The 22,783-nt window shown below is 27.8% G+C and overlaps 1 long non-coding RNA gene across 13 annotated transcripts; it reads left to right on the top strand.

Annotated features, from left to right (window-relative positions):
- Positions 1-314: 314 nt before the first annotated feature.
- Positions 315-22,327, top strand: LOC132927432 (uncharacterized). Of its 13 annotated transcripts, none has more exons than XR_009661733.1 (10): positions 315-383; positions 2,167-2,309; positions 5,910-6,052; positions 9,647-9,789; positions 13,383-13,525; positions 17,119-17,261; positions 20,417-20,559; positions 20,854-20,996; positions 21,491-21,591; positions 22,097-22,327. It is a non-coding gene; the product is annotated as an uncharacterized LOC132927432 (long non-coding RNA). The 13 variants fall into 13 exon arrangements; XR_009661732.1 differs by lacking the exon at positions 315-383 and adding an exon at positions 1,695-1,871 and having other exon boundaries at positions 20,417-20,546; XR_009661728.1 differs by lacking the exon at positions 315-383 and adding an exon at positions 1,698-1,858.
- The last annotated feature ends 456 nt before the right edge of the window (positions 22,328-22,783 follow it).

Raw genomic sequence — 22,783 nt, 5'->3', positions numbered from 1 at the left:
AGTAACTTGAACAATAGTTTAAGAAATTTACCATTATTATCTTTCACGTGTTTTCATTTAACCTGGTATTTTGAATACACTATAATACATGTTTTTTATATGATAATTTTGACTAATTTCTATTTTAAAACTGCTTATAAAACACTCAAAATTATTAAATGTATGCACCGACAGAGGGCGGTAGTGGGGACGACATCCGTCGGGCCGATGCCCGATCGCCTCAGAGAAAAACTAGTTGGTTGTGTGCCGTTCACCGGACGGGCGTTTTAACGTAACTGGTCTTTGTTTTTACTTAGCTTTTGCGTGTAGTTTGTTGTTCATTTAATAAAGATTTTTGATATTATAAACGAATTGTTCATATTTTATGCCCCAAGTTAACACAAGTAAGTGTCTTGATCCTTGACTACTCGATTAAGAAAATGATTCTAATTTATCATTTTTAACTTGCACACGTTTCATTTAACCTGATATTTTTAACTTCTTAAAAACTATAAAATATGATTTTTATAAGTTAATTTTGACGAATAATAAAAATTAATATTTTTAGATTTTGAACGGACTGATGAATGTAATGATTTCACAATGATGTTTGTATTATTTTTGTGTCCGTCGTCACTTTTTGGAGTAGTAATAATGCTCTCGTTTTTGACTTCAGCCCCTCTTTGAAAAGACAAAATCGATTTTTTGATTTTGCCGTAAGTCAAAAACGAATCATTGTAAATACTTGAAATTTTCAACAAACGTTTATATTAGCGTTATCGATTTGCGATTAAATTTTCAAAATATTTCGACATTTTTTAAGCTACTTATAGACAATTGAAACTTATCGTGGTAAAAAATAAATCAAAAATCGTTAGTCACAATTTTTGTTTATAAGCATTTAAAGTTCAGAATGTTTAGAAAATATATCAAAATCACGAAAATTTGCAAAGAATTTTGAAGTTGAAAATTCGTAAAATCTTTGTGATTTATACTTAAGGTTCAAAAATCCAATACTAGGTTATCCATAAGTTTTCCTTCAAGTAACCGTAAAAAAAAAAAATCCATTGTCAATATAGAAAACATTTTATGTGCGTATGAAATATAATTTTTTACGAAATCGCGTAAAATAACGATATATTACAATTTAAATATAGGTAATAATATAATATATCCAACTAATTATCATTGACTGACAAATCATCTCCGTTCAGAATCGTTTTTCGTATACAATGCTACCCGTCGTTGCATTCAAAATTTAACACATCCATTATAGTGACCAGTGACCTACTCTCCATCTCTACTATACACCGGAACGATATCCGCTTATTTAATATTGAAAAGGAGCAAATTTTCAAGTTGTACAATTAATAGTCACACTTATAATAGGTACATTTATATTCTACAAAACATTCTGGTATATTAGTAGGTACTATCTTTTATGGCTTATCATAATTTATTATTTCTTATCGTCTGTTTATATATTATGTCTATATTTCATATCAATTTACAGTTTTACATTCGTATTTGTATTTGAGTTTCAGCTGTCAATTGTTTTTCAATAATTTTGTAAAAAAATGAAGTTTGTCTGTTAGTTTATGTTTTGATTGTTTCCATTTCAAAATTATTCAGTGTTGTCCACGTACTAGTTGTTATATAAAAATTGTTGTCCCTCCTTACGGTGTCTAGTAGCGACATTTTATCCTCCAAACATTATACATATTTAACTTACAATTTTTTTTTTTTAGGATGGCAGTACAGCAGATCATTCAATACATGCTGAGACATGAATTCACATTTCTACCACTATGCTAAATATCAACATCCTACGTTGAAAATGTACTAGACGATACTGCTAATAATAATGGTTTTGTGCAACGTGAGTGTAATGGGTATTAAATTTAATTGATATTAAAATTAATAGTAGTGTAACAAAAAGTCAGTGTCATGAAACCCTGACCATTAGATTATAAGCAAATGATTCTAATTTTCCATAATTGACATTCAAATATTACATTTATGATGATACTTCATAAACACAATTAAAAATGATTTAATATCATAATTTTGATATGATAATTTTAAAAAATATTACAAAGTCATACTTTGAACTGCTTGTAAAACACTGTATTCTCAAGTTATTCTCCAAACACTATACATATTCAACTGACCATTTTTTATTTTTAGATGGCAGTACAGCAGATCACTCAATACATGCTGAGACATGAATTCACATTTCTACCACTATGCAAAATATCAACATCCTACGTTGAAAATGTACTAGACGATACTGCTAATAATAAGGGTTTTGTGCAACGTGCGTGTAATGGGTATTGAATTTAATTGATATTAAATTAATAGTAGTGTAACAAAAAGTCAGTGTCATGAAACCCTGACCATTAGATTATAAGCAAATGATTCTAATTTTCAATAATTGACATTCAAATATTACATTTAAGCTGATACTTCATAAACACAATAAAAACATGATTTTACATGGTAATTTTAACAAATATTACAGAGTCATATTTTTAACTGCTTATAAATTCACTCAATTCTCATGTTAGTGTTTAGAAACCTTGACTACTAGATTATGACAATGACTCTTATTGTATAATGTATACAAGTATTACAAACTCTTATTATTTTAATATTGAAAATCAGCAATTTTATGTTAATGTACAAGTGTATTCTTTACTTATATTTTGTTTTACATTAAAACTGAACAAAACATTCTGGTAGATTTGTACTATCTCTTTTGTTGCTAAGCATTATAATTATTTCTTTAACCTTTATACATATATAACTGACTACTTTGTGTTTTTAGATGGCAGTACAGCAGATCACTCGAGGCATGCTGAGACCATGAATTCACATTTCTATCACTTGGGAAAGTTACAACATCTTCCGTTGTAAATGGAATAGAAGGTACTGCTAATATTAATGGTTTTATGCAACGTGTGTGTAATGGGTATTGAATGTAATTGATATTCAATTAATAGTAGTGTTACAAAAAGTTAGTGTCACAAAACCCTAACCATTATATTAAGTAAATGGTTCTTATTTACCATTATTAACTTCCATATATTTCATTTAGGCTCATACTTAATAATAAACACTATAAAACGTGCTTATATATCATAATTTTTGACGAATATTACAAATTCATATTTTTAGCTGCTCATAAAAATCTCAATTATCAAGTTAGTGTCATGAAACCTAGACAATTAGATTAAGTAAACGATTCTTATTTACCATTACTAACATCCATATTTGTCATTTAAGCTGATACTTCATAAACACTATAAAACATGTTTTTTATATGATAATATTGACTAATATTACAAATTCATACTTTGAACTGCCTGTAAAACACTGTATTCTCAAGTTATTCTCCAACCGTTATACATTATTAACTTACTACATTTTTTCAGATGGCAGTATATCAGATCAATCAAGGCACGCTGAGACACGAATTCACATTTCTACCACCAAGGAAAGTATCAACATCCTATGTTGAAAATGGACTAGAAGATACTGATAATAATATTGGATTTATGCAATGTGCGTGCAATGGTTATTGAATATAATTGATACTAAATTAATACCTGTGAAACAATTGAGATTTGTTAAATATCTGAATAAAATAATAGTAAACACCTTTAGCTTGTATTGTTTATTCTTAAAATTTACCTATGCTATAAATATATTTTATTTTTACTATATTTAAATGATCATTATAAAACATTTATAAAACACTCAAATATTAAGTTAATGTTTAGTAACTTGAACAATAGTTTAAGAAATTTACCATTATTATCTTTCACGTGTTTCATTTAACCTGGTATTTTGAATACACTATAATACATGTTTTTATATGATAATTTTGACTAATTTCTATTTTAAACTGCTTATAAAACACTCAAAATTATTAAATGTATGCACCGACAGAGGGCGGTAGTGGGGACGACATCCGTCGGCCGATGCCCGATCGCCTCAGAGAAAAACTAGTTGGTTGTGTGCCGTTCACCGGACGGGCGTTTAACGTAACTGGTCTTTGTTTTTACTTAGCTTTTGCGTGTAGTTGTTGTTCATTTAATAAAGATTTTTGATATTATAAACGAATTGTTCATATTTTATGCCCCAAGTTAACACAAGTAAGTGTCTTGATCCTTGACTACTCGATTAAGAAAATGATTCTAATTTATCATTTTTAACTTGCACACGTTTCATTTAACCTGATATTTTTACTTCTTAAAAACTATAAAATATGATTTTATAAGTTAATTTTGACGAATAATACAAATTAATATTTTTAGATTTTGAACGGACTGATGAATGTAAATGATTTCACAATGATGTTTGTATTATTTTTTGTGTCCGTCGTCACTTTTTGGAGTAGTAATAATGCTTCGTTTTTGACTTCAGCCCCTCTTTGAAAAGACAAAATCGATTTTTTGATTTTGCCGTAAGTCAAAAACGAATCATTGTAAATACTTGAAATTTTCAACAAACGTTTATATTAGCGTTATCGATTTGCGATTAAATTTTCAAAATATTTCGACATTTTTTAAGCTACTTATAGACAATTGAAACTTATCGTGGTAAAAAATAAATCAAAAATCGTTAGTCACAATTTTTGTTTATAAGCATTTAAAGTTCAAATGTTTAGAAAATATATCAAAATCACGAAAATTTGCAAAGAATTTTGAAGTTGAAAATTCGTAAAATCTTTGTGATTTATACTTAAGGTTCAAAAATCCAATACTAGGTTATCCATAAGTTTTCCTTCAAGTAACCGTAAAAAAAAAAAATCCATTGTCAATATAGAAAACATTTTATGTGCGTATGAAATATAATTTTTTACGAAATCGCGTAAAATAACGATATATTACAATTTAAATATAGGTAATAATATAATATATCCAACTAATTATCATTGACTGACAAATCATCTCCGTTCAGAATCGTTTTTCGTATACAATGCTACCCGTCGTTGCATTCAAATTTAACACATCCATTATAGTGACCAGTGACCTACTCTCCATCTCTACTATACACCGGAACGATATCCGCTTATTTAATATTGAAAAGGAGCAAATTTTCAGTTGTACAATTAATAGTCACACTTATAATAGGTACATTTATATTCTACAAAACATTCTGGTATATTAGTAGGTACTATCTTTTATGGCTTATCATAATTATTATTTCTTATCGTCTGTTTATATATTATGTCTATATTTCATATCAATTTACAGTTTTACATTCGTATTTGTATTTGAGTTTCAACTGTCAATTGTTTTCAATAATTTTGTAAAAAAATGAAGTTTGTCTGTTAGTTTATGTTTTGATTGTTTCCATTTCAAATTATTCAGCGTTGTCCACGTACTAGTTGTTAAATAAAAATTGTTGTCCTCCTTACGGTGTCTAGTAGCGACATTTTATCATCCAAACATTATACATATTTAACTTACAATTTTTTTTTTTAGATGGAAGTACAGCAGATCATTCAATACATGCTGAGACATGAATTCACATTTCTACCACTATGCTAAATATCAACATCCTACGTTGAAAATGTACTAGACGATACTGCTAATAATAATGGTTTTGTGCAACGTGAGTGTAATGGGTATTAAATTTAATTGATATTAAATTAATAGTAGTGTAACAAAAAGTCAGTGTCATGAAACCCTGACCATTAGATTATAAGCAAAATGATTCTAATTTTCCATTATTGACATCCAAATATTACATTTATGATGATACTTCATAAACACAATTAAAAATGATTTAATATCATAATTTTGATATGATAATTTTAAAAAATATTACAAAGTCATACTTTGAACTGCTTGTAAAACACTGTATTCTCAAGTTATTCTCCAAACACTATACATATTCAACTGACCATTTTTTATTTTTAGATGGCAGTACAGCAGATCACTCAATACATGCTGAGACATGAATTCACATTTCTACCACTATGCAAAATATCAACATCCTACGTTGAAAATGTACTAGACGATACTGCTAATAATAAGGGTTTTGTGCAACGTGCGTGTAATGGGTATTGAATTTAATTGATATTAAATTAATAGTAGTGTAACAAAAAGTCAGTGTCATGAAACCCTGACCATTAGATTATAAGCAAATGATTCTAATTTTCAATAATTGACATTCAAATATTACATTTAAGCTGATACTTCATAAACACAATAAAACATGATTTTACATGGTAATTTTAACAAATATTACAGAGTCATATTTTTAACTGCTTATAAATCACTCAATTCTCATGTTAGTGTTTAGAAACCTTGACTACTAGATTATGACAATGACTTCTTATTGTATAATGTATACAAGTATTACAAACTCTTATTATTTTAATATTGAAAATCAGCAATTTTATGTTAATGTACAAGTGTATTCTTTACTTATATTTTGTTTTACATTAAAACTGAACAAAACATTCTGGTAGATTTGTACTATCTCTTTTGTTGCTAAGCATTATAATTATTTCTTTAACCTTTATACATATATAACTGACTACTTTGTGTTTTAGATGGCAGTACAGCAGATCACTCGAGGCATGCTGAGACCATGAATTCACATTTCTATCACTTGGGAAAGTTACAACATCTTCCGTTGTAAATGGAATAGAAGGTACTGCTAATATTAATGGTTTTATGCAACGTGTGTGTAATGGGTATTGAATGTAATTGATATTCAATTAATAGTAGTGTTACAAAAAGTTAGTGTCACAAAACCCTAACCATTATATTAAGTAAATGGTTCTTATTTACCATTATTAACTTCCATATATTTCATTTAGGCTCATACTTAATAATAAACACTATAAAACGTGCTTATATATCATAATTTTGACGAATATTACAAATTCATATTTTTAGCTGCTCATAAAAATCTCAATTATCAAGTTAGTGTCATGAAACCTAGACAATTAGATTAAGTAAACGATTCTTATTTACCATTACTAACATCCATATTTGTCATTTAAGCTGATACTTCATAAACACTATAAAACATGTTTTTTATATGATAATATTGACTAATATTACAAATTCATACTTTGAACTGCCTGTAAAACACTGTATTCTCAAGTTATTCTCCAACCGTTATACATTATTAACTTACTACATTTTTTCAGATGGCAGTATATCAGATCAATCAAGGCACGCTGAGACACGAATTCACATTTCTACCACCAAGGAAAGTATCAACATCCTATGTTGAAAATGGACTAGAAGATACTGATAATAATATTGGATTTATGCAATGTGCGTGCAATGGTTATTGAATATAATTGATACTAAATTAATACCTGTGAAACAATTGAGATTTGTTAAATATCTGAATAAAATAATAGTAAACACCTTTAGCTTGTATTGTTTATTCTTAAAATTTACCTATGCTATAAATATATTTTATTTTTACTATATTTAAATGATCATTATAAAACATTTATAAAACACTCAAATATTAAGTTAATGTTTAGTAACTTGAACAATAGTTTAAGAAATTTACCATTATTATCTTTCACGTGTTTCATTTAACCTGGTATTTTGAATACACTATAATACATGTTTTTATATGATAATTTTGACTAATTTCTATTTTAAACTGCTTATAAAACACTCAAAATTATTAAATGTATGCACCGACAGAGGGCGGTAGTGGGGACGACATCCGTCGGCCGATGCCCGATCGCCTCAGAGAAAAACTAGTTGGTTGTGTGCCGTTCACCGGACGGGCGTTTAACGTAACTGGTCTTTGTTTTTACTTAGCTTTTGCGTGTAGTTGTTGTTCATTTAATAAAGATTTTTGATATTATAAACGAATTGTTCATATTTTATGCCCCAAGTTAACACAAGTAAGTGTCTTGATCCTTGACTACTCGATTAAGAAAATGATTCTAATTTATCATTTTTAACTTGCACACGTTTCATTTAACCTGATATTTTTACTTCTTAAAAACTATAAAATATGATTTTATAAGTTAATTTTGACGAATAATACAAATTAATATTTTTAGATTTTGAACGGACTGATGAATGTAATGATTTCACAATGATGTTTGTATTATTTTTGTGTCCGTCGTCACTTTTTGGAGTAGTAATAATGCTTCGTTTTTGACTTCAGCCCCTCTTTGAAAAGACAAAATCGATTTTTTGATTTTGCCGTAAGTCAAAAACGAATCATTGTAAATACTTGAAATTTTCAACAAACGTTTATATTAGCGTTATCGATTTGCGATTAAATTTTCAAAATATTTCGACATTTTTTAAGCTACTTATAGACAATTGAAACTTATCGTGGTAAAAAATAAATCAAAAATCGTTAGTCACAATTTTTGTTTATAAGCATTTAAAGTTCAAATGTTTAGAAAATATATCAAAATCACGAAAATTTGCAAAGAATTTTGAAGTTGAAAATTCGTAAAATCTTTGTGATTTATACTTAAGGTTCAAAAATCCAATACTAGGTTATCCATAAGTTTTCCTTCAAGTAACCGTAAAAAAAAAAAATCCATTGTCAATATAGAAAACATTTTATGTGCGTATGAAATATAATTTTTTACGAAATCGCGTAAAATAACGATATATTACAATTTAAATATAGGTAATAATATAATATATCCAACTAATTATCATTGACTGACAAATCATCTCCGTTCAGAATCGTTTTTCGTATACAATGCTACCCGTCGTTGCATTCAAATTTAACACATCCATTATAGTGACCAGTGACCTACTCTCCATCTCTACTATACACCGGAACGATATCCGCTTATTTAATATTGAAAAGGAGCAAATTTTCAGTTGTACAATTAATAGTCACACTTATAATAGGTACATTTATATTCTACAAAACATTCTGGTATATTAGTAGGTACTATCTTTTATGGCTTATCATAATTATTATTTCTTATCGTCTGTTTATATATTATGTCTATATTTCATATCAATTTACAGTTTTACATTCGTATTTGTATTTGAGTTTCAACTGTCAATTGTTTTCAATAATTTTGTAAAAAAATGAAGTTTGTCTGTTAGTTTATGTTTTGATTGTTTCCATTTCAAAATTATTCAGCGTTGTCCACGTACTAGTTGTTAAATAAAAATTGTTGTCCTCCTTACGGTGTCTAGTAGCGACATTTTATCATCCAAACATTATACATATTTAACTTACAATTTTTTTTTTAGATGGAAGTACAGCAGATCATTCAATACATGCTGAGACATGAATTCACATTTCTACCACTATGCTAAATATCAACATCCTACGTTGAAAATGTACTAGACGATACTGCTAATAATAATGGTTTTGTGCAACGTGAGTGTAATGGGTATTAAATTTAATTGATATTAAATTAATAGTAGTGTAACAAAAAGTCAGTGTCATGAAACCCTGACCATTAGATTATAAGCAAATGATTCTAATTTTCCATTATTGACATCCAAATATTACATTTATGATGATACTTCATAAACACAATTAAAAATGATTTAATATCATAATTTTGATATGATAATTTTAAAAAATATTACAAAGTCATACTTTGAACTGCTTGTAAAACACTGTATTCTCAAGTTATTCTCCAAACACTATACATATTCAACTGACCATTTTTTATTTTTAGATGGCAGTACAGCAGATCACTCAATACATGCTGAGACATGAATTCACATTTCTACCACTATGCAAAATATCAACATCCTACGTTGAAAATGTACTAGACGATACTGCTAATAATAAGGGTTTTGTGCAACGTGCGTGTAATGGGTATTGAATTTAATTGATATTAAATTAATAGTAGTGTAACAAAAAGTCAGTGTCATGAAACCCTGACCATTAGATTATAAGCAAATGATTCTAATTTTCAATAATTGACATTCAAATATTACATTTAAGCTGATACTTCATAAACACAATAAAACATGATTTTACATGGTAATTTTAACAAATATTACAGAGTCATATTTTTAACTGCTTATAAATCACTCAATTCTCATGTTAGTGTTTAGAAACCTTGACTACTAGATTATGACAATGACTCTTATTGTATAATGTATACAAGTATTACAAACTCTTATTATTTTAATATTGAAAATCAGCAATTTTATGTTAATGTACAAGTGTATTCTTTACTTATATTTTGTTTTACATTAAAACTGAACAAAACATTCTGGTAGATTTGTACTATCTCTTTTGTTGCTAAGCATTATAATTATTTCTTTAACCTTTATACATATATAACTGACTACTTTGTGTTTTAGATGGCAGTACAGCAGATCACTCGAGGCATGCTGAGACCATGAATTCACATTTCTATCACTTGGGAAAGTTACAACATCTTCCGTTGTAAATGGAATAGAAGGTACTGCTAATATTAATGGTTTTATGCAACGTGTGTGTAATGGGTATTGAATGTAATTGATATTCAATTAATAGTAGTGTTACAAAAAGTTAGTGTCACAAAACCCTAACCATTATATTAAGTAAATGGTTCTTATTTACCATTATTAACTTCCATATATTTCATTTAGGCTCATACTTAATAATAAACACTATAAAACGTGCTTATATATCATAATTTTGACGAATATTACAAATTCATATTTTTAGCTGCTCATAAAAATCTCAATTATCAAGTTAGTGTCATGAAACCTAGACAATTAGATTAAGTAAACGATTCTTATTTACCATTACTAACATCCATATTTGTCATTTAAGCTGATACTTCATAAACACTATAAAACATGTTTTTTATATGATAATATTGACTAATATTACAAATTCATACTTTGAACTGCCTGTAAAACACTGTATTCTCAAGTTATTCTCCAACCGTTATACATTATTAACTTACTACATTTTTTCAGATGGCAGTATATCAGATCAATCAAGGCACGCTGAGACACGAATTCACATTTCTACCACCAAGGAAAGTATCAACATCCTATGTTGAAAATGGACTAGAAGATACTGATAATAATATTGGATTTATGCAATGTGCGTGCAATGGTTATTGAATATAATTGATACTAAATTAATACCTGTGAAACAATTGAGATTTGTTAAATATCTGAATAAAATAATAGTAAACACCTTTAGCTTGTATTGTTTATTCTTAAAATTTACCTATGCTATAAATATATTTTATTTTTACTATATTTAAATGATCATTATAAAACATTTATAAAACACTCAAATATTAAGTTAATGTTTAGTAACTTGAACAATAGTTTAAGAAATTTACCATTATTATCTTTCACGTGTTTCATTTAACCTGGTATTTTGAATACACTATAATACATGTTTTTATATGATAATTTTGACTAATTTCTATTTTAAACTGCTTATAAAACACTCAAAATTATTAAATGTATGCACCGACAGAGGGCGGTAGTGGGGACGACATCCGTCGGCCGATGCCCGATCGCCTCAGAGAAAAACTAGTTGGTTGTGTGCCGTTCACCGGACGGGCGTTTAACGTAACTGGTCTTTGTTTTTACTTAGCTTTTGCGTGTAGTTGTTGTTCATTTAATAAAGATTTTTGATATTATAAACGAATTGTTCATATTTTATGCCCCAAGTTAACACAAGTAAGTGTCTTGATCCTTGACTACTCGATTAAGAAAATGATTCTAATTTATCATTTTTAACTTGCACACGTTTCATTTAACCTGATATTTTTACTTCTTAAAAACTATAAAATATGATTTTATAAGTTAATTTTGACGAATAATACAAATTAATATTTTTAGATTTTGAACGGACTGATGAATGTAATGATTTCACAATGATGTTTGTATTATTTTTGTGTCCGTCGTCACTTTTTGGAGTAGTAATAATGCTTCGTTTTTGACTTCAGCCCCTCTTTGAAAAGACAAAATCGATTTTTTGATTTTGCCGTAAGTCAAAAACGAATCATTGTAAATACTTGAAATTTTCAACAAACGTTTATATTAGCGTTATCGATTTGCGATTAAATTTTCAAAATATTTCGACATTTTTTAAGCTACTTATAGACAATTGAAACTTATCGTGGTAAAAAATAAATCAAAAATCGTTAGTCACAATTTTTGTTTATAAGCATTTAAAGTTCAAATGTTTAGAAAATATATCAAAATCACGAAAATTTGCAAAGAATTTTGAAGTTGAAAATTCGTAAAATCTTTGTGATTTATACTTAAGGTTCAAAAATCCAATACTAGGTTATCCATAAGTTTTCCTTCAAGTAACCGTAAAAAAAAAAAATCCATTGTCAATATAGAAAACATTTTATGTGCGTATGAAATATAATTTTTTACGAAATCGCGTAAAATAACGATATATTACAATTTAAATATAGGTAATAATATAATATATCCAACTAATTATCATTGACTGACAAATCATCTCCGTTCAGAATCGTTTTTCGTATACAATGCTACCCGTCGTTGCATTCAAATTTAACACATCCATTATAGTGACCAGTGACCTACTCTCCATCTCTACTATACACCGGAACGATATCCGCTTATTTAATATTGAAAAGGAGCAAATTTTCAGTTGTACAATTAATAGTCACACTTATAATAGGTACATTTATATTCTACAAAACATTCTGGTATATTAGTAGGTACTATCTTTTATGGCTTATCATAATTATTATTTCTTATCGTCTGTTTATATATTATGTCTATATTTCATATCAATTTACAGTTTTACATTCGTATTTGTATTTGAGTTTCAACTGTCAATTGTTTTCAATAATTTTGTAAAAAAATGAAGTTTGTCTGTTAGTTTATGTTTTGATTGTTTCCATTTCAAAATTATTCAGCGTTGTCCACGTACTAGTTGTTAAATAAAAATTGTTGTCCTCCTTACGGTGTCTAGTAGCGACATTTTATCATCCAAACATTATACATATTTAACTTACAATTTTTTTTTTAGATGGAAGTACAGCAGATCATTCAATACATGCTGAGACATGAATTCACATTTCTACCACTATGCTAAATATCAACATCCTACGTTGAAAATGTACTAGACGATACTGCTAATAATAATGGTTTTGTGCAACGTGAGTGTAATGGGTATTAAATTTAATTGATATTAAATTAATAGTAGTGTAACAAAAAGTCAGTGTCATGAAACCCTGACCATTAGATTATAAGCAAATGATTCTAATTTTCCATTATTGACATCCAAATATTACATTTATGATGATACTTCATAAACACAATTAAAAATGATTTAATATCATAATTTTGATATGATAATTTTAAAAAATATTACAAAGTCATACTTTGAACTGCTTGTAAAACACTGTATTCTCAAGTTATTCTCCAAACACTATACATATTCAACTGACCATTTTTTATTTTTAGATGGCAGTACAGCAGATCACTCAATACATGCTGAGACATGAATTCACATTTCTACCACTATGCAAAATATCAACATCCTACGTTGAAAATGTACTAGACGATACTGCTAATAATAAGGGTTTTGTGCAACGTGCGTGTAATGGGTATTGAATTTAATTGATATTAAATTAATAGTAGTGTAACAAAAAGTCAGTGTCATGAAACCCTGACCATTAGATTATAAGCAAATGATTCTAATTTTCAATAATTGACATTCAAATATTACATTTAAGCTGATACTTCATAAACACAATAAAACATGATTTTACATGGTAATTTTAACAAATATTACAGAGTCATATTTTTAACTGCTTATAAATCACTCAATTCTCATGTTAGTGTTTAGAAACCTTGACTACTAGATTATGACAATGACTCTTATTGTATAATGTATACAAGTATTACAAACTCTTATTATTTTAATATTGAAAATCAGCAATTTTATGTTAATGTACAAGTGTATTCTTTACTTATATTTTGTTTTACATTAAAACTGAACAAAACATTCTGGTAGATTTGTACTATCTCTTTTGTTGCTAAGCATTATAATTATTTCTTTAACCTTTATACATATATAACTGACTACTTTGTGTTTTAGATGGCAGTACAGCAGATCACTCGAGGCATGCTGAGACCATGAATTCACATTTCTATCACTTGGGAAAGTTACAACATCTTCCGTTGTAAATGGAATAGAAGGTACTGCTAATATTAATGGTTTTATGCAACGTGTGTGTAATGGGTATTGAATGTAATTGATATTCAATTAATAGTAGTGTTACAAAAAGTTAGTGTCACAAAACCCTAACCATTATATTAAGTAAATGGTTCTTATTTACCATTATTAACTTCCATATATTTCATTTAGGCTCATACTTAATAATAAACACTATAAAACGTGCTTATATATCATAATTTTGACGAATATTACAAATTCATATTTTTAGCTGCTCATAAAAATCTCAATTATCAAGTTAGTGTCATGAAACCTAGACAATTAGATTAAGTAAACGATTCTTATTTACCATTACTAACATCCATATTTGTCATTTAAGCTGATACTTCATAAACACTATAAAACATGTTTTTTATATGATAATATTGACTAATATTACAAATTCATACTTTGAACTGCCTGTAAAACACTGTATTCTCAAGTTATTCTCCAACCGTTATACATTATTAACTTACTACATTTTTTCAGATGGCAGTATATCAGATCAATCAAGGCACGCTGAGACACGAATTCACATTTCTACCACCAAGGAAAGTATCAACATCCTATGTTGAAAATGGACTAGAAGATACTGATAATAATATTGGATTTATGCAATGTGCGTGCAATGGTTATTGAATATAATTGATACTAAATTAATACCTGTGAAACAATTGAGATTTGTTAAATATCTGAATAAAATAATAGTAAACACCTTTAGCTTGTATTGTTTATTCTTAAAATTTACCTATGCTATAAATATATTTTATTTTTACTATATTTAAATGATCATTATAAAACATTTATAAAACACTCAAATATTAAGTTAATGTTTAGTAACTTGAACAATAGTTTAAGAAATTTACCATTATTATCTTTCACGTGTTTCATTTAACCTGGTATTTTGAATACACTATAATACATGTTTTTATATGATAATTTTGACTAATTTCTATTTTAAACTGCTTATAAAACACTCAAAATTATTAAATGTATGCACCGACAGAGGGCGGTAGTGGGGACGACATCCGTCGGCCGATGCCCGATCGCCTCAGAGAAAAACTAGTTGGTTGTGTGCCGTTCACCGGACGGGCGTTTAACGTAACTGGTCTTTGTTTTTACTTAGCTTTTGCGTGTAGTTGTTGTTCATTTAATAAAGATTTTTGATATTATAAACGAATTGTTCATATTTTATGCCCCAAGTTAACACAAGTAAGTGTCTTGATCCTTGACTACTCGATTAAGAAAATGATTCTAATTTATCATTTTTAACTTGCACACGTTTCATTTAGCCTGATATTTTTACTTCTTAAAAACTATAAAATATGATTTTATAAGTTAATTTTGACGAATAATACAAATTAATATTTTTAGATTTTGAACGGACTGATGAATGTAATGATTTCACAATGATGTTTGTATTATTTTTGTGTCCGTCGTCACTTTTTGGAGTAGTAATAATGCTTCGTTTTTGACTTCAGCCCCTCTTTGAAAAGACAAAATCGATTTTTTGATTTTGCCGTAAGTCAAAAACGAATCATTGTAAATACTTGAAATTTTCAACAAACGTTTATATTAGCGTTATCGATTTGCGATTAAATTTTCAAAATATTTCGACATTTTTTAAGCTACTTATAGACAATTGAAACTTATCGTGGTAAAAAATAAATCAAAAATCGTTAGTCACAATTTTTGTTTATAAGCATTTAAAGTTCAAATGTTTAGAAAATATATCAAAATCACGAAAATTTGCAAAGAATTTTGAAGTTGAAAATTCGTAAAATCTTTGTGATTTATACTTAAGGTTCAAAAATCCAATACTAGGTTATCCATAAGTTTTCCTTCAAGTAACCGTAAAAAAAAAAAATCCATTGTCAATATAGAAAACATTTTATGTGCGTATGAAATATAATTTTTTACGAAATCGCGTAAAATAACGATATATTACAATTTAAATATAGGTAATAATATAATATATCCAACTAATTATCATTGACTGACAAATCATCTCCGTTCAGAATCGTTTTTCGTATACAATGCTACCCGTCGTTGCATTCAAATTTAACACATCCATTATAGTGACCAGTGACCTACTCTCCATCTCTACTATACACCGGAACGATATCCGCTTATTTAATATTGAAAAGGAGCAAATTTTCAGTTGTACAATTAATAGTCACACTTATAATAGGTACATTTATATTCTACAAAACATTCTGGTATATTAGTAGGTACTATCTTTTATGGCTTATCATAATTATTATTTCTTATCGTCTGTTTATATATTATGTCTATATTTCATATCAATTTACAGTTTTACATTCGTATTTGTATTTGAGTTTCAACTGTCAATTGTTTTCAATAATTTTGTAAAAAAATGAAGTTTGTCTGTTAGTTTATGTTTTGATTGTTTCCATTTCAAAATTATTCAGCGTTGTCCACGTACTAGTTGTTAAATAAAAATTGTTGTCCTCCTTACGGTGTCTAGTAGCGACATTTTATCATCCAAACATTATACATATTTAACTTACAATTTTTTTTTTAGATGGAAGTACAGCAGATCATTCAATACATGCTGAGACATGAATTCACATTTCTACCACTATGCTAAATATCAACATCCTACGTTGAAAATGTACTAGACGATACTGCTAATAATAATGGTTTTGTGCAACGTGAGTGTAATGGGTATTAAATTTAATTGATATTAAATTAATAGTAGTGTAACAAAAAGTCAGTGTCATGAAACCCTGACCATTAGATTATAAGCAAATGATTCTAATTTTCCATTATTGACATCCAAATATTACATTTATGATGATACTTCATAAACACAATTAAAAATGATTTAATATCATAATTTTGATATGATAATTTTAAAAAATATTACAAAGTCATACTTTGAACTGCTTGTAAAACACTGTATTCTCAAGTTATTCTCCAAACACTATACATATTCAACTGACCATTTTTTATTTTTAGATGGCAGTACAGCAGATCACTCAATACATGCTGAGACATGAATTCACATTTCTACCACTATGCAAAATATCAACATCCTACGTTGAAAATGTACTAGACGATACTGCTAATAATAAGGGTTTTGTGCAACGTGCGTGTAATGGGTATTGAATTTAATTGATATTAAATTAATAGTAGTGTAACAAAAAGTCAGTGTCATGAAACCCTGACCATTAGATTATAAGCAAATGATTCTAATTTTCAATAATTGACATTCAAATATTACATTTAAGCTGATACTTCATAAACACAATAAAACATGATTTTACATGGTAATTTTAACAAATATTACAGAGTCATATTTTTAACTGCTTATAAATCACTCAATTCTCATGTTAGTGTTTAGAAACCTTGACTACTAGATTATGACAATGACTCTTATTGTATAATGTATACAAGTATTACAAACTCTTATTATTTTAATATTGAAAATCAGCAATTTTATGTTAATGTACAAGTGTATTCTTTACTTATATTTTGTTTTACATTAAAACTGAACAAAACATTCTGGTAGATTTGTACTATCTCTTTTGTTGCTAAGCATTATAATTATTTCTTTAACCTTTATACATATATAACTGACTACTTTGTGTTTTAGATGGCAGTACAGCAGATCACTCGAGGCATGCTGAGACCATGAATTCACATTTCTATCACTTGGGAAAGTTACAACATCTTCCGTTGTAAATGGAATAGAAGGTACTGCTAATATTAATGGTTTTATGCAACGTGTGTGTAATGGGTATTGAATGTAATTGATATTCAATTAATAGTAGTGTTACAAAAAGTTAGTGTCACAAAACCCTAACCATTATATTAAGTAAATGGTTCTTATTTACCATTATTAACTTCCATATATTTCATTTAGGCTCATACTTAATAATAAACACTATAAAACGTGCTTATATATCATAATTTTGACGAATATTACAAATTCATATTTTTAGCTGCTCATAAAAATCTCAATTATCAAGTTAGTGTCATGAAACCTAGACAATTAGATTAAGTAAACGATTCTTATTTACCATTACTAACATCCATATTTGTCATTTAAGCTGATACTTCATAAACACTATAAAACATGTTTTTTATATGATAATATTGACTAATATTACAAATTCATACTTTGAACTGCCTGTAAAACACTGTATTCTCAAGTTATTCTCCAACCGTTATACATTATTAACTTACTACATTTTTTCAGATGGCAGTATATCAGATCAATCAAGGCACGCTGAGACACGAATTCACATTTCTACCACCAAGGAAAGTATCAACATCCTATGTTGAAAATGGACTAGAAGATACTGATAATAATATTGGATTTATGCAATGTGCGTGCAATGGTTATTGAATATAATTGATACTAAATTAATACCTGTGAAACAATTGAGATTTGTTAAATATCTGAATAAAATAATAGTAAACACCTTTAGCTTGTATTGTTTATTCTTAAAATTTACCTATGCTATAAATATATTTTATTTTTACTATATTTAAATGATCATTATAAAACATTTATAAAACACTCAAATATTAAGTTAATGTTTAGTAACTTGAACAATAGTTTAAGAAATTTACCATTATTATCTTTCACGTGTTTCATTTAACCTGGTATTTTGAATACACTATAATACATGTTTTTATATGATAATTTTGACTAATTTCTATTTTAAACTGCTTATAAAACACTCAAAATTATTAAATGTATGCACCGACAGAGGGCGGTAGTGGGGACGACATCCGTCGGCCGATGCCCGATCGCCTCAGAGAAAAACTAGTTGGTTGTGTGCCGTTCACCGGACGGGCGTTTAACGTAACTGGTCTTTGTTTTTACTTAGCTTTTGCGTGTAGTTGTTGTTCATTTAATAAAGATTTTTGATATTATAAACGAATTGTTCATATTTTATGCCCCAAGTTAACACAAGTAAGTGTCTTGATCCTTGACTACTCGATTAAGAAAATGATTCTAATTTATCATTTTTAACTTGCACACGTTTCATTTAACCTGATATTTTTACTTCTTAAAAACTATAAAATATGATTTTATAAGTTAATTTTGACGAATAATACAAATTAATATTTTTAGATTTTGAACGGACTGATGAATGTAATGATTTCACAATGATGTTTGTATTATTTTTGTGTCCGTCGTCACTTTTTGGAGTAGTAATAATGCTTCGTTTTTGACTTCAGCCCCTCTTTGAAAAGACAAAATCGATTTTTTGATTTTGCCGTAAGTCAAAAACGAATCATTGTAAATACTTGAAATTTTCAACAAACGTTTATATTAGCGTTATCGATTTGCGATTAAATTTTCAAAATATTTCGACATTTTTTAAGCTACTTATAGACAATTGAAACTTATCGTGGTAAAAAATAAATCAAAAATCGTTAGTCACAATTTTTGTTTATAAGCATTTAAAGTTCAAATGTTTAGAAAATATATCAAAATCACGAAAATTTGCAAAGAATTTTGAAGTTGAAAATTCGTAAAATCTTTGTGATTTATACTTAAGGTTCAAAAATCCAATACTAGGTTATCCATAAGTTTTCCTTCAAGTAACCGTAAAAAAAAAAAATCCATTGTCAATATAGAAAACATTTTATGTGCGTATGAAATATAATTTTTTACGAAATCGCGTAAAATAACGATATATTACAATTTAAATATAGGTAATAATATAATATATCCAACTAATTATCATTGACTGACAAATCATCTCCGTTCAGAATCGTTTTTCGTATACAATGCTACCCGTCGTTGCATTCAAATTTAACACATCCATTATAGTGACCAGTGACCTACTCTCCATCTCTACTATACACCGGAACGATATCCGCTTATTTAATATTGAAAAGGAGCAAATTTTCAGTTGTACAATTAATAGTCACACTTATAATAGGTACATTTATATTCTACAAAACATTCTGGTATATTAGTAGGTACTATCTTTTATGGCTTATCATAATTATTATTTCTTATCGTCTGTTTATATATTATGTCTATATTTCATATCAATTTACAGTTTTACATTCGTATTTGTATTTGAGTTTCAGCTGTCAATTGTTTTCAATAATTTTGTAAAAAATGAAGTTTGTCTGTTAGTTTATGTTTTGATTGTTTCCATTTCAAAATTATTCAGTGTTGTCCACGTACTAGTTGTTATATAAAAATTGTTGTCCTCCTTACGGTGTCTAGTAGCGACATTTTATCCTCCAAACATTATACATATTTAACTTACAATTTTTTTTTTAGATGGCAGTACAGCAGATCATTCAATACATGCTGAGACATGAATTCACATTTCTACCACTATGCTAAATATCAACATCCTACGTTGAAAATGTACTAGACGATACTGCTAATAATAATGGTTTTGTGCAACGTGAGTGTAATGGGTATTAAATTTAATTGATATTAAATTAATAGTAGTGTAACAAAAAGTCAGTGTCATGAAACCCTGACCATTAGATTATAAGCAAATGATTCTAATTTTCCATAATTGACATTCAAATATTACATTTATGATGATACTTCATAAACACAATTAAAAATGATTTAATATCATAATTTTGATATGATAATTTTAAAAAATATTACAAAGTCATACTTTGAACTGCTTGTAAAACACTGTATTCTCAAGTTATTCTCCAAACACTATACATATTCAACTGACCATTTTTTATTTTTAGATGGCAGTACAGCAGATCACTCAATACATGCTGAGACATGAATTCACATTTCTACCACTATGCAAAATATCAACATCCTACGTTGAAAATGTACTAGACGATACTGCTAATAATAAGGGTTTTGTGCAACGTGCGTGTAATGGGTATTGAATTTAATTGATATTAAATTAATAGTAGTGTAACAAAAAGTCAGTGTCATGAAACCCTGACCATTAGATTATAAGCAAATGATTCTAATTTTCAATAATTGACATTCAAATATTACATTTAAGCTGATACTTCATAAACACAATAAAACATGATTTTACATGGTAATTTTAACAAATATTACAGAGTCATATTTTTAACTGCTTATAAATCACTCAATTCTCATGTTAGTGTTTAGAAACCTTGACTACTAGATTATGACAATGACTCTTATTGTATAATGTATACAAGTATTACAAACTCTTATTATTTTAATATTGAAAATCAGCAATTTTATGTTAATGTACAAGTGTATTCTTTACTTATATTTTGTTTTACATTAAAACTGAACAAAACATTCTGGTAGATTTGTACTATCTCTTTTGTTGCTAAGCATTATAATTATTTCTTTAACCTTTATACATATATAACTGACTACTTTGTGTTTTAGATGGCAGTACAGCAGATCACTCGAGGCATGCTGAGACCATGAATTCACATTTCTATCACTTGGGAAAGTTACAACATCTTCCGTTGTAAATGGAATAGAAGGTACTGCTAATATTAATGGTTTTATGCAACGTGTGTGTAATGGGTATTGAATGTAATTGATATTCAATTAATAGTAGTGTTACAAAAAGTTAGTGTCACAAAACCCTAACCATTATATTAAGTAAATGGTTCTTATTTACCATTATTAACTTCCATATATTTCATTTAGGCTCATACTTAATAATAAACACTATAAAACGTGCTTATATATCATAATTTTGACGAATATTACAAATTCATATTTTTAGCTGCTCATAAAAATCTCAATTATCAAGTTAGTGTCATGAAACCTAGACAATTAGATTAAGTAAACGATTCTTATTTACCATTACTAACATCCATATTTGTCATTTAAGCTGATACTTCATAAACACTATAAAACATGTTTTTTATATGATAATATTGACTAATATTACAAATTCATACTTTGAACTGCCTGTAAAACACTGTATTCTCAAGTTATTCTCCAACCGTTATACATTATTAACTTACTACATTTTTTCAGATGGCAGTATATCAGATCAATCAAGGCACGCTGAGACACGAATTCACATTTCTACCACCAAGGAAAGTATCAACATCCTATGTTGAAAATGGACTAGAAGATACTGATAATAATATTGGATTTATGCAATGTGCGTGCAATGGTTATTGAATATAATTGATACTAAATTAATACCTGTGAAACAATTGAGATTTGTTAAATATCTGAATAAAATAATAGTAAACACCTTTAGCTTGTATTGTTTATTCTTAAAATTTACCTATGCTATAAATATATTTTATTTTTACTATATTTAAATGATCATTATAAAACATTTATAAAACACTCAAATATTAAGTTAATGTTTAGTAACTTGAACAATAGTTTAAGAAATTTACCATTATTATCTTTCACGTGTTTCATTTAACCTGGTATTTTGAATACACTATAATACATGTTTTTATATGATAATTTTGACTAATTTCTATTTTAAACTGCTTATAAAACACTCAAAATTATTAAATGTATGCACCGACAGAGGGCGGTAGTGGGGACGACATCCGTCGGCCGATGCCCGATCGCCTCAGAGAAAAACTAGTTGGTTGTGTGCCGTTCACCGGACGGGCGTTTAACGTAACTGGTCTTTGTTTTTACTTAGCTTTTGCGTGTAGTTGTTGTTCATTTAATAAAGATTTTTGATATTATAAA

The sequence above is a fragment of the Rhopalosiphum padi genome, chromosome 3 (assembly GCF_020882245.1).
Source record: "Rhopalosiphum padi isolate XX-2018 chromosome 3, ASM2088224v1, whole genome shotgun sequence".
NCBI classification, from domain to species: Eukaryota; Metazoa; Arthropoda; class Insecta; order Hemiptera; family Aphididae; genus Rhopalosiphum; species Rhopalosiphum padi.
Note: the sequence above shows the minus strand (reverse complement) of the source record. Positions and strands in the feature narration are given on the sequence as shown.